The following is a 13353-nucleotide window of genomic DNA, read 5'->3' as shown; positions in this document are numbered from 1 at the left end:
ATGTGTGCATTGAGGGTGGGAAGCAGGAGGGGCATATGTGGTACCTGTCTTTGCTGATTACGTAACTATTCATGGCTCTTAGGCTGTTGGTATTCCCTGATGTCCTTTGTAAACCTTTATTCAGACCTTCTGAGTCTCACATGTTGAGAATGAAACTTGCACAGTTGACTTCTGCAGCTGTTCCTGCTGTTATATGTGCATTTAATTCTCTTCTCATGTTGTGGGGCATAGATGAACTAGATATGTTGTAGTTGGATGAGCTGTATAGCTAGCTGTGCGCTCAGAGGAGCTCTGCTAGATGTACAGCCTAGCATCTCTCTCTTCACAGGGCTGCTCAGCTTCCACCCTTCACATCTCATGGGCCCATCTTGAGGTCTCATACGTTGGGGTGGAGGAAATGTTCGTGATATGTTGCAAAGATAAACAGATACCTGGAATTGTGATAAACATCTATTTTGCTGGAGATTTTTTTGGAAACTTTAAAACAGCTACAGGACTTTTTTTTTTGTTTCACCGGGAGGTATAGGAAAATCTATACTCCTAGCTGTTTGTTAGCTGTTTGAATTAGGAGGAAGACGATCAAATATGAAAGGACTGTGTTGCTTTGTGCTGCTTCATTAGTGAGTGCAGATGGATACCCGTCTGGCTGGTTTCTTTGGCAAGGAGATAGCAGCGTCTTCTGTGACAGCTCCCTACATGCACAAGCAAAGTAGCTAAATCTGGCCAAGGAAGCTCATAGACATTATAAAATTCTCCTGTTTTTCCTTGTCCATATGGAAACTGTCAGCCAGAGCAAATCCCAGAGTCCATAATTTTTTATAGCGCTGAAGCTTCTTCACTTTATTCCATGCATTTTAGCCTGTACCAAATAGACCTGAGGACAGGAAGGCCCACAGCCAGCTTAGAATCACCTTAGCACCATTTATATTCTTCAGTTGTATCATATTATATGTTCCCAAAGCTCTCTAACTTAAAGAAACATAAAATGAAATTCATCCCTCTTTCAAATAATCAGGTTTTGCTCACTTGCTGCTTGTCACCATCAAGTAATCCTCAAGCTGCTTCTAGCCTTCCAAGAGAAACAGGGCTAACCAACTGTGAATTTCTAATGTAGAATGCAGGTTGTATTTTACCAAAACTTCATGAATGCAAAATATTCTGGCCATTGCTATTAAAAATATTTTTAATAAAGAACTAATTATGTGCAAAGTTCTAAACTTGCTGTCTTCATATGACTTAAGGATTCCTTCTTAAATATATAGCACCTGTCCTGTACAGGGGCTATTGAAATCAAAATCATGTCATACATTCAGCATAGCATTAGACAGGAGCATGGACTCTGGGTTTACGCATGTAGTAGGTGTATGTGATGAAAAAATACTGGCGTAGCTAGTTGGCTTGCATAGTAATGAAACACAATCACAAATGTGGCAAGTTTTTGCAAAACAAGACTTTGTCGTTGCTGTTCTTGAGGCCCAAAGCATGAAGCCATGGGAAGCCTGGATATAGATCATGCCCATCTAAATGGGATTTTAGGTTGGGCTGGTGTTCATTGAAATCATGTTTCAAGGTCCTTTGCACCTAATAACAAATGACTCGTTGCATAGCCCCAGCTTGGTCCTTCTAGGCTGTGTCCAAATAGCCCAGTGTTCTTTTTGCATGATTGAAGGAGCACATCTTACAAAGGGGAAAGCCCAAGAGTTGAAGACAGCCATTTTTTCAGTTGTCATGGTTAACAGAAAAGTTTCCCTTCTATTTTATTTTTTCCTGAAACATAAGAGTATCAGCTAATTGTGAGTGTATTTAGAAATCAAGTGTTGTACAAGTAGCTTACATGGTCATTGCCTCTGGGTAGTGAAGATACTGCCAAAGCAACCCAGAGCCCAGCTGCAGACTTGCTGTCTCTAGAAGCCACACTACTCCTGAGAATAGAATGTATCAACTTTGGGAATCGGAAACCTCTTGACAAATCGTTGTAAGTCTCTCTAGTGACTTCTGCTACCTGCTACCAGCAGAAAGATTTTAAACATCCACTGATTGAACCTCTGAGGCAGTATAGAGTCACACATGCATCAGATTTGGGTTTCAAAACTACTGATATTCACATTTAACCAAAACAGGCTTAACACAATCTTGAAAAATGAATACAGTGCAAGATTTTTTCTTATGAGGTAATGTCTTTTCCAAGGTTGTATTTTGTGTGTAGATCATGGAATGCTAATGCATCCTGCCACAACAGTGGAACCAGTGTCTGCGTGCTAAAGAAATGTGGTTTGTGTCAGGTGCAGTATGGTATCTGTCCTCTATACTTCCCTGATCCCCACCCCAAGTTATTCTTCTCCCTGTCCCGACGTGAGATATGAATGACTGGAGAAGAAGAGGTGGTGCTTGGTAAGCAGAATAGATCCTGCTCTCTGGTGGCTGTAGCCAAAGTAAACAAACTAGAGTAATTGCCACCACAGGCATTTTACAGTAGATCTGCATTTTTATTGATGTTGTTATTAAACTGCTATAAATGTTGTAGGCTGCTGTTGGAGATGAAATTCCCCCTTCCCCCAGCTTCTCAGTTGCTGTCTGTTACTAAATGCTATTAAGTTTATCATCTAGAAAAATCAGACAGTGCAGGAAGCAGTCTGAATGTTAATGTTAACCTATAATAGGTTTTAAATGGCTATAAAGAAAAATTAGACTGCAGTGGGACAGGAAGGCTAGTTTACCTTAACATAAAATAAAGGAGGACATGTTGACCTGATTTACTTAAATGTAGCTATTATGTGCTCTTTGGGGAGGAAACTGGTGTACCAAAGCTTACACAGGCAGCAAAAATGTCTTTTACCTCACTCTATACAAATGACATAAATGTCCTTTAATTAAAGAGTAAATCCATAGGTGCTGCATGTATATATTCATGCAGATGTCATGCTGGCTACCTTTTATATTAATTCTTTCTAGAATAACAATAGAGCTGTAAAAAAGAGTATTCTGAAATGTGCTACGTCTTGTTTGGTTTTGTGTGGCGCTTTTTTCAACAAGTCCAGTATGATTTATATTTGCAATGGAAATGTGAGGGTAATGAAAATGGATCATCTGTCATTTGGGAGTTCCCGTACTGTCTGGGCTGGCCTAAAACTTTTACGAAAGTGTGTGGAAAAGGCATGCGTGAGCCCAGCTCTCACTTCCTCCAGCTCTCTCTGTGTTTGCTTCCGAGCTCCTCTCAGCCAGCAGCCACCGGCATGCTCTTCTTGCCAGCATTTGAAATGCAACCACAACGGAAAGTGTGTGGGTCCCTTAATGTACAGGGAGGCATAACTGAGCTATGTAGGGGAGTCAAGAACAGGTCACAGGTATGTGATGAAAGCCCAGTGCTGAAGGAAAAATTAGTCTAGTTTTCTATGGTTGCTCTGAAATTTTGGAAAAGGTCATGGTTAATGACATGTCTGCTCAAAATAAATGCTCAGAACCATCATAATGTGAGGCTGCAATTTGTAAAAGGCATTGTTGCAGACTGGGAGAGGACTGGTTACTGGCAGTAAGCTTACTGCTTTGAGTGCCTCGTTCTGCTCCTTTGGGACATCTGAACTGTGGATGTCGTGGGACCAGCAGGGTTCAGGATGGGAGAGCTCTGCCTTTGGTCTCTTAAAGCTGGGGCACTCTAGGCTGAGTCTGGGTGTTTGCTTGGTTGTGGTCTGCTTGGGAGTCTTACATGTATTTTGTTAAGACAGAATTTTACTTGCACTTTCTGTACATTGTGAAAAACAAAAAACCTGTGTATCTAAAAGTTTAACTGCAGTTCTAATACGTTTTATTAAAATCATTAAACAATTGAATGTTAACTCATACTAACCAGTTCTAATACATTCTTCAGCCAATTCTAAGAATCCAGTTCATTGATTGATTTATTCTTAAAAAAAAAAAAGTTAAGAGATGTACGCTGATAAATCAGACATATTGCTTGGGTCAGTCTCCTTAAAGGAAAATCAGACTATTACATACAGTCTCAAACAAAGCCTCTGAACCAATATTAAGTATTTATTCAGGATTGTGTTCTTCCTGAAAAATAAAGCTTTTCATTCCCTATTTAGCTAATCATCTTCCTTCTTTTGCTGGCAGTATCTGGCATTGCACACAACACACTAACGTCCCTATTATTAGTAACAAGATGTTAAATTCAGTGTTTGTGTATCTGGGTGAAATTCAGGATCAGTGGTGTTAAGGAGGTTAGACTAGATGGTTTGATTGTCTCTCCTGGCCCCTGGCATAGGTGCAACCCACCTTAGCTTTTTGTGTTCAGTCACATAGTCCACAAAGGGACCTGCTGGAGCGGTTCATCCCCGGGTCTGCATCTGCTAACCTGGGGGGCCTTACTGGTTCTTGAGAGATCCAAATTAATGATTTGACTCTAATTTAGACTCTTAACTTTACACTTAATCTGAAACCAGGGTTATGCAGAAACTGAATGGGGTAATTCCTAGTTTTATAGGACTTTCAAATTTAGAAGATGTTAAAAAAAAATAATTACGTGATTCTCTTTAGGCTTGTTGAAACTTCCCAGTGTTGTTTCTAGTGCTTTTCCTTTTGAGTTGTATGCATGTTCATACATACTCACATGCAGGGCAAAAACTGCTCTGGCAGACTGCACCAAGAAAGATTTGTATTCACAGTTGCAATTTAAAATGTTTGTTTGCTCTCTAGTGTTTAGTTAGATAGTGAGGCCAGCCTTGAAGCAGGGTTAGACTGTGAATGATGTTGGCATACCATCATGTTTTGTTGTTTAAGCTTCAAAATGTAGGCATGTTTTTCCAAGTGCAAGCAAAATGAAAGCAGGATTGAAGTACACTTGTGATTACATGTTAAGCAGATTTTATTCACCCAAACCTACAAAGGTAAGAAAGAAAAAAAACCTGAAGGTTTTGCTCCTAAATCTGTGGAATTTTGAAAACTTACTTTTAGGGAGATAAAAGATACAAAAAGCCTTTAAAACTGTAATATTTCAGGTAATTTGTTAGTAGAGACCTAGTGAACATCAAATAAAGGTGGTAGAGTTTTAGTAGTAGATTAATCCTAAAAAGTCTCCCAAAGTAACGCCATTAGGGTCAGCAGAGTTGTAAAGTCAGGGAAACTCGGACAAGCCAGTATCTGTTCTCAATTACATTGACATGAATTGGGATTAACGCCATTCAAGTGAATAGTTTGGTACTGATAATATGCCATAGCAAAACACTGCTTACTGAAAGTTGGTCATTCTTCGTATCGCTCTGCTGATTTCACTTGGCTTTACATAGGACGGATATGGCTTCCTGTTGCTTTGGAAAACGTCTCTTCTGGATACATTTTTTTACTTCACAGGGGAAATGAAGTATGGCACAGGCAAATTGCTGACAATTTTTGTGCTTTTAAAAAAGCATCTTCATGGTAAAAATGAAGCAAAATGTAACTAAATAGAATAATATTAATGCAGAATGATCCCTTCTAGTGCAAAGAAACCTAAACTCTTAAGTTGTTTTTATTCAACTGAAAATGCTGGGAAGTAATTGTCAGGGAGCTTGTTTTTTGACGTAATGTAGAGAGCTGGTTGTTGTACATTACGTGTGCAGTATACAAATATGCCTCTGCTAAGGTTTTGTCTTTAAAATACTAATGGTTTGAGTAAGTATGTCACCCAGCGTTTGATGTTAAGTAATCTGCTCAATATGTTTTTTAAATCAGATTATTTAAAATTTTAGGTTATATATTTTAAATTATTCACAAAGTGGTTTTCAGATCAGTGCCAATTTTGTGATAGAGCATGTTTCGGGTTGGGATATACCCTCCAGCTCCTTAGTGATGCTGCTCCAAGTGTCAAGAAAGCTTGGGAAGTGGCGGGAGAAAATAAAAGGGAGTCTGTGTGGCAGAAAGAAAAGTGCATGAGGAGAATGTTATTTGACCTGAGTTCTCACATACATAGTCGGTAGTAAATGTAGTTTTGAAAAAATACAGCCATGTATAACTCTGACAATAGGTGAAATTTTGTTTTATTTTCTTTGCAATGGAGTCAGGGAAAAGCCAAATTCTTCTGTTTATATAGCTGTATTACAGCAAAAGGAACTTCTGCATGTTTCATGTATCCACAAGAAGAAAAAACAGTAGTAAAAAGAACAATGATAAAATGCTCAAGAAAGAAACATCAGACATTTCAATTAATTTCACTGCCAGGTCTTTCAGCAGTGTATGAAATGTCTATGTTCTAACTGAAATAAACAAATCAGAGTGTACAAATCAATTAGTTATGTGCTTGCTTGATTCCAAGAGCCCATTTCCAGTCTGAAATAAATTTAAATAACAGATCTGTGTATACTTTCGGTTACTTACTAACAAATTTACATGCCAGCTGTTTGCTTATGATAATTAGAAGTGGTAATAATTTTCTGAATTCCACCTCTGTGTGCAAGTGAGAATTTATGGAAATTTTTTTCAGTCTACAGCTTATCAGTTTGCATTACTCTATTTGGTTTCATTTGCTTTCTGTAAGTTACTTTTGAACAAATGCACAGCGAACTCATGAAACACTGTTAGCACCAAAATGGAACAACCCAAAAATCTTGAAATTAATTGTACAATTTCTTCTAGAAGCTGGGATGGATGAGAAAAAAAGTGATGTGTTTACTTCCATTTTTAAATATTTAGGAATTACTCTTCTTTGTGAGACTGAAATAGACATTGGTGTGATAGAAACCTTAACTACTTAGTATAGTAAGATTGCCTTAGTAAGTAAAATTAGTTGATAAGATTAAAACTTTTTTACAGTTTAAATGTGGTTTTAGCTTTCTTGTGAACTGTAAGAAGAATGCTTGATTGGAATTACTAATTTTACTGCAGCATTAAAATGGAAATTAGTTGAATTGTTAAAGATTGTATTCTTGAGGATATTTGCACTTTTTTAGTCTTTCGGTAGGTAATTTGAAGTCTTTTTCAAATTTATATCAAAATGAGATTCAGAAAGAGTAAAAAGAGAATACAGAACTCCCCAGCTCAAAGCTGTTGCACAGGACAAACATTTAATTGGCAAAAGTCTATTTTCAAAAGTTAGCATCGTCTTGAAATACTGTATCCACTTTGAACTTAGGGTAGAATATGACAGGCTTCCTGGATCAGGGATACCTCCAGCTGTAGACTTCCTTCAGTTTGCAGGGAGGTGATTGCCCTTCAGAAGTCCATTAAAAGCTCAGCATGTCGTAGCATTTTCCAGAAAAACGTTGTTTGAGGAGACAAAATTAGAGTAGTAATATTTGTGATTTTAGTGCATGCTATCTGTCTTTAAGGTAGTAGAGGATAAAGCAAACATTGAAAAGGAAAAAGAATTTTGGGTGTGCTGCTGAAACTACTTCTGCCTTGCTCAGCCTGATGCCCTGCTTCTGTTGCCTGCTACAGAAAAGGTGGCTCTGCTTTCCACAGCGGAGTCTTCCCATATCTATGTCCAAATTGTGGAATCCTGAATGTCGAATGGAAAGTGAGATCAAATCATAGAATCATTTAGGCTGGAAGGGATGACAGGCAGTTGTCTGGTCCAAGCCCAGTCAAAGTGGAGCTGATTTTGTAGTTAAATGCAACTTCGAAGTCAGTTGAGGTTGCCTGGGGCCTTTTCCAGGCGAGTCTTGAATAGCTCCAAGGATGGAGATTTCATAGCAAGGCAACTTGTTCCAGTGTGTGATCACCCTTTCTTTAAGAGGTGGTTTTTTTCCCCTGATACCTGACAGTACTTTTCCCTTTACCCTCTTGCAACTTGGGTCCGTTGTCCTCTTGTCCGTCCTTGTCCTCCAAGAAGAGTCTGCCCCTGTTTTCTTGTACCTGGTGCACTCCTGTGGCTGCCCCAGCATGGCTGTACTTGTACTGTACTCCCTTCTGCCTGCCTGCCGTGGAAAAGATGGGGAAGGTTTAGTGAGTTAATGTCTGCACAGTGTTTCAAACATCTGCAGTACTTCATAAATACAGATCATTTAGCTGCTGTGTTGGTCATCTTGCTGTGGTAACTTGATATTACTCTTGAAACAGCTATTCTTTCCTAGACTAACATGAGATGGGAAGGAATGTAACGTACCTTCCTGTGTAAAATGGAAAGCGCACAGCAGCAGCCACGTGAATTGCATCAACATCAAATTGTTCCGCTGCCAGCATTGTGGATATCACTGCTCTGTAAATTATTTTACACTTCCATCCCAAATCTTTGGTGCCTCTGGAGCTGTTGCTGAATCTTTTCCAATTATCCAGAACCTTGTAACTTAATATGCCCAAGTTGTAAAAAATGGCTGTAAAATGCAGGTTTAATAAAGAATTACATAAATACAGAGTAGTGAAAGGTGCCTGAAACTTGATACTCTGGCTAGACACTAGAAAAGATGCTGGAATTCAGTTTGGTAATGAGTTTGTAGACTGAGATTAGCAAAACCATTTCCCGGACACTCTGGGAAAGCAAACTCATTTAGACATTAGGAGTGTTATGGCTGCTGAAGTAAAAACATGGATGTCGGTGACTGGAAAAACAACTTCTTGTGGCTAACGATCTGAATGTTAGAGCTGTTCAACATGCACAATATATATGAAAAGGTAGAATATTACTTTCTCATTGCCTCTACGTTTAGTATGCCTTTGTTAACATGTTAATTAAATTGCAATGCACTGCTCCTATAACATTAGCAGATATAAAAATACTGAAAGCCCTTTGCCAAACCATAACAACTGAAGCCAAATGCTATATTTACTGTATACAGGCATTTTCCTGTGTCAGAACCTTATTTTGTACGTATTGAAAATTCAGTACCAAATTCAGTCTCTTTACATTGTATTTGGATATAAGCATCCAAAATCAAGAAGGGAACTGAGACTTGCCTAAAAGCCTTGTGCTGACTTAACTACTACAGGATATTGAAAAATCAGAGTTTTCAGGGTATGAATAACTCTGATGTTTCAATATTGGTTTTCTTGCAGAACTGGAAAGAAAAGTAAAGTTTAAGTTCTGATCTACTAACTTTCTCAAATAATATGTTTGATTTTGTTTTGCTTGCATACTGCCCAGCACTCATAAGACTGACGCTCCACCAATTCTGAAAGGTGGAATTTCCACTCTCCGAGACAGGAAAAAAAAATAATGGAAAAGAAGTCGTCTAAAACCATCATAAAAACAATGAAAACATTTATTTTCCAGCAGAAGTCTTAATGCTCCCACTTTCATCAGCCCAGAATCTGGAGGGCTTTTTGAGCCTGGTCACCTCCAGGACTTGTGCATTTCTGCCTCTGAACTTTGTGGAAGAGTTAACAAAAACGTTCATCGCCCCAGTCAGGATGCTTATGGCCTTCAGACTTTCTACAGTGATCTGTGACGTTTTATGATCTAATGCCACCAATATCAAAGCAGTCTATATGGCAAAGCTGTCCTAGGTTGAGGACCCCAAGAGTCCTGGGCTCTTTGATTCCAGGGTCCTCTAAGTGATCATGGGGACTTAGAGCTGTGAACCTGAAAGAAGCTTAGGGATTCCTATTTCTGGCTTACTAAGGAAACTAGCAGGAAACCAGGCAAGTTGGTGATATTCCCCCACTTACTTTTATTTATTTATTATTTCCGGTTTTTTAGAAAAAGTAATTTTTTCCACTTGGAACTTCTTTCATAATGAAACTGTGAGTAATTATTTGTAGGTAAGACTAGGAAGAAAAAAATCAGATATGCTTCGCTTCTTTTAGAAGTGTTCTGAAGCCCTTTTTAGCAGGCAAGTACTTTAGCAAAGTACAGCAGGCATGTAGGTTTCTTCTATGTCAGCATGAAAGGAAGGATGTTGGCCATGATTCCTATGTTAATCTGTAGTTAAGAGACTCTGGTTTTCTTATTACCAGTTACAGTCTGTGATCTGGCCATGCCTCCCATTGAAGAATTACAGGTGTGTTATGATTCATCTCCATTTCCCATTTGTAGGGGTTATTTGATACATGACACTATAAGTTCCTCTTTAGTCCCGTTATGTATTAGTTTGTTACATTCTTTGATTTGTGAATAGGAACAATTAAAATGCCCGTTTCCTCACTTTTGACAAGTATAGGCAGCACAATTTAATATGTGTTTGTGATAGGGCTACATTAACATCTTGATTTTTGTTCTTAAGGATTTTATTCTAAAATTAACCTCTGGATTTGAAAATGTATGATCCACAGCCAAAAATGTGTTGCTGTCTGGATAAAATAATTCAAACATGAAATTTCATAGTTGAAATAGAGTACTTGTCTCACTATCTGGAGAATCACATCCTGGCTTTAGTCAAAATGAATTTGCCTGTTTCACAAATTTGTCACATAATTTGATATGATTTTCCAGTTGTTCTCAAAGGAAGTTTTGTAGTGGGATTGTTCACCTTCAGGGTTAAAATCAGGGTGGACTGATATCTATTGGGAGATTTGTAAGGTATGCCAGCATCAACCCCTTATTAACTATTTCTGGTTCCAGAATGGATAGATTTTTTTGTGTCATAAATGTAAAAGAATCTTGAATACACAGTGTTGAAATCAATGGATCTGCGCCAGCTTAACAGCAGCTGAAGATCTGGCATAGATTTTACCTAGAAATGCAAGAAGCATACATGAAGAAATGATTTGTGTTGCTAAATATAGGCTGCCCTGAGAGTTCTAAGCCTAAATTTTTCTCTAGGCCATGTAGCAAAAGTAACAGGATGCAACTTTTTTTTTAACCAAAACTATCCACTGAAATCAATAAACATTTGTAATGTTCAAGAAACACAGGACCAAAGACCTTCTATTTTCAGTTGTCTTAAGATAAATTTCTTGAGAGGAGCACTGCTTCTAGGCAGCAACATCTATCTATCTGTAGATATGTTTTATGTACATTTGCATGTATAAAGATGTATGCCTGTGTGAGACATACGCCCTACAGACTTTCACATGTGTATAAAACATTTGCAGCTTATGCACAGATAGACATGATTTGTAAATGCTGAGGTACAGAACTGAAATAACAGAATTTTCATTATAGACAGTTTTATCGCATCTCTTTACATAAAATTTCAAAACCAAGTGCTAATGTTGAAACTGGCTATTAACCAAAATGTTTGCTGTCAAATTAAGTGTTCCCATCTGAGATGATAAATGGAGGCTACATGGCTATAAGCTGTGGCTTATGAAAAATAATTCTTTGACATCTGGCTCTAACATCTGGTTTTATAATTGATGCTCCAAAGCAAATGGAATATGTACTTTAAGGGTTTGTTTTTAATTAGTGTTCAGCAGCATGTATTTCTGCATCGTGTAACTATCATATGGTTACAAAAGTCTGAAAGAAAAGACTTCACAGCAATACCTGCAGGCATAAAACCATATAAATACTAGTGCTTTACCGTTTAACACTGGGCAGCACCAAACAAGGTCCAGGGAGAAACAGGGGAAGGTGATTTTAGCACTTGTTCAATGCCTAGCAAAACAATACTTAAGGGAATGCTCTTTTTCTACTCAGGATTAAAGAAAAATGAGCCTGGTAGTTTTATCATTACAGTTACTGTTTTATTTCTATGTATTTAAGCTAAAGACAATAAGGAAACCTGTGTTAGAGGTTGTCCAGGTCACTGAGCAGTGAGAGACTCTCCCTTTTGTTTTCTGCCTTTCTACTGCCAGCATCTTTAAAATTGTGAGCAATTTTAAAGATTCAAAGTGGTCTTACATCTTGGCAGTGCTTGCACGCAGGACTACTCTCTGGACTAGTCTTAGTGACTAATCACTTATCTTCCTTCACGACTTTTTCAGAATAGGTTCTGCAAGCCACACGCAAGCTCCTGGTGTGTTTAGTAAATTATTTATATCACCCTTGTACAAGCGAGGAGTTCTCGTGATACATTTAAACATTAATATTATTAATATTTCTGTATTTTTTTTGTATTACAATAGCACCACAAGACCAACTCCCCAAATGTGTGTGAATTGTTCCAGGCACATAGTGGGAGATCTACTGCCTTGAAGAATTTATAGGGAAAGCAGGAAAAGAAAGATAAAACAGGAGAACAAAGTGCTTGTTACAACCATAGATACACATACTTTCAATTCCCCTTTTATCCAGTTAGTTATCACTGCATCTAAAGGTATTTGGAAGAGTAAAACCAGATTTAATTTACACATGATGTACATTACTTCTAAATTTATTTTCTACACAGGACACCCCTGATCTACCTGTTTATTTCTCACTTGGTTTCAGATAGAGGCCTAGAAGAAGTTGGAATTAAGGAATGAGGAAACTCTGAGGTCAGTTTAGGAACACGTTTTTTTATGCTTCAGAGGTGACGCACAGAGAGTCAGAAAGAAATAGTGCTTTCTTGATGTCCTCTTCCTGTCATCTTTGGTTTTATGACTCGCATTATTCAAAGTATCCCTAATTAAAGGAGGAACAAAAAAGGAGGAACAAAAAAGGCTGAAGAGGTAAGTAAGGTCAAAGGGGGCTGCCTGGCAAGAACGCCTACCTACTAGATGTAGTAACGTAGGAGCCCTGAAAGTCGTAGCACTGCATGTGCCACAGAGAAGCCGTGGTGGGCAAGCCATGCTGCTGCTGCCTGACACGCTCTGCGGCATAAGCTTGTTTTATTGGGAGGTTGTGGGAGAGTAGGTCTGTACCTATAAATATCAATTGGCGAAGACCTGCCAAGACATCAGCGCTATTGTTTTCAGTCCTATAAGGTGGTGATGTTTACAACATCAGACATTTTATTGTTGGATCGGTATGGGATCAATGAAAAGTCTACATTCATTATCAATATGTACATCCTTTACATAACCATTTTCCTCCTTTTAAGCAGACAATGCTTTCTCAAGTTTTCAGTGACTATGTTTTTACACAGCTCAGGCTCAGCCCGTGCTGTAAATTTTGCTAGTTTTAAGTATATTAACTGGAAACTGGGAAGATCATGTCCTCCCTCCTCTCCGTTACGAAGATCTTGTTGCCAGCAGAATGCCTTAGGTAGCTACATATGAAATAAGTCCTGTTACCTTTGTTTCTCTCTTTGTGAGTGGTGTAGCTATTCCAGCGTGTTGTCTCTCAGTGAGGGAATCTCCTCATAGATTTGTTGGCCGACTTGTTCTCTAGTGTAGATACACCTTAACCTGTTCTATTTTCCAACAATAAAAACAGCCACATTTTGAGAGCATGTGAAAACTGTCATGAGTACTCACACTGACAGACATAGGAATTAGAGTAGAAAGCTTCTGTCTTTTCCTGTGTAAATGCCTCATCTCATGTTTATTTGATCATATATTGAGAAGCTTAGTTTTTTAAAAACAACTGGTTTCTTAGTAGTACTGAGATTTATCTCATAAAAGTCCATGTGCTGTTAGTCCTGT

This window comes from Gavia stellata, chromosome 19 (assembly GCF_030936135.1).
Source record: "Gavia stellata isolate bGavSte3 chromosome 19, bGavSte3.hap2, whole genome shotgun sequence".
In the NCBI taxonomy this organism is placed as follows: Eukaryota; Metazoa; Chordata; class Aves; order Gaviiformes; family Gaviidae; genus Gavia; species Gavia stellata.
This window is presented reverse-complemented; position numbering follows the sequence as displayed.